Source organism: Lupinus angustifolius, chromosome LG16 (assembly GCF_001865875.1).
Source record: "Lupinus angustifolius cultivar Tanjil chromosome LG16, LupAngTanjil_v1.0, whole genome shotgun sequence".
In the NCBI taxonomy this organism is placed as follows: domain Eukaryota; kingdom Viridiplantae; phylum Streptophyta; class Magnoliopsida; order Fabales; family Fabaceae; genus Lupinus; species Lupinus angustifolius.
Window position 1 is genome coordinate 14,928,753 of NC_032024.1, and position 1,266 is coordinate 14,930,018.

Consider the following 1,266-nt stretch of genomic DNA (forward strand, 5'->3'; position numbering starts at 1 on the left):
AAGGGGGCGAAGACCGGCCCTTTGGGTGCAAGTAGAAGATCATAGCTGACACCGGGCAAAGGGGGCGAAGACCGGCCCTTTGGGTGTAAGTAGAAGATCATAGCTGACACGGGGCAAAGGGGGCGAAGATCGGTCCTTTGGGTGTAAGTAGAAGATCATAGCAGACACCGGGCAAAGGGGGCGAAGACCGGCCCTTTGGGTGTAAGCAGAAATTATAGAGATTGTAGGAAATGATTCATCATATAAGTGGAAAAGATTACAAGAGAAAAGCGACCACCCGCGTACGGGGTCGTTGACTAAGCATAAAATTGCCGGAGGTTGGCGGCGTTCCAAGTTCTGGGGATGTCTTTTCCTGCCAAGTCTTGAAGCTTGTACGCTCCTTTGCCGATCTTGCTGATGACTCGGTAAGGTCCTTCCCAGTTGGGTCCCAACTTGCCTTTTGCCCGTCCTATGTCTGCTCTCCTGAGTACCAGGGCTCCTTCGGAAAATTGGCGAGGAACGATGGAAGAGTTGAACTTCGCCGCAGTCTTCTTTTTTACGCTTTCTTCTCTGAGACGGGCTTTTTCGCGGATTTCTTCTATCTCATCAAGGTTGTTTATGAGGAGGGACTGATTATTGTCCTCATCGAACTGAATTGTCCGCCAGGTAGGTTCTCCTATCTCGACCGAGATCATAGCTTCTGCGCCGTATGTTAAATTGGACCAAGGCATTTGAGTAAGGGGCGGTGAATCCTCGTCGGTATAATGTTCCCCGGAGCAGGGTATACCAAGAGGAACATCTGAGGAATCGTTGTTTTTCTTTCGTGTCGGGAGGCACGGTGTCGTGGAGGATATATCGGATAAAGGGGGCCATCCAATTATCTGGGATTTCTATCCGTTCTACTGCCAAGACACTTGGGTGGTAGATTGTTCCTTGGACTAAAGACCGATTGTTCCTGAGGCATTTGAGTGCAGTCATTGGTTAGGTGGCCGAACATACTGTGGTAGTCACAATATTTGGATCGGTCTAGCGGGCTGGGCTTGGTAGGGCGGGGGCATGGGAGTTGGACGAGGTGAGTGGAAAGGACCTCTTGCAAGATTCGGGAACGACTGGCGTTCAGGGGGGTATAGGTGGAGTATTTGGCTTTTTTGGTCAGTGAGGGTAAGTCGCGGGGTAGGTCTTGTGGTCTTGGCCGTTTGGTTTCCCGTGAGGGGTGGTGTGTTTGGGGCTCAGTATGGGTGTGCATGTGGTGGGTTTCTTCGAGGTTGATGAATTGCTGGGCCTTGG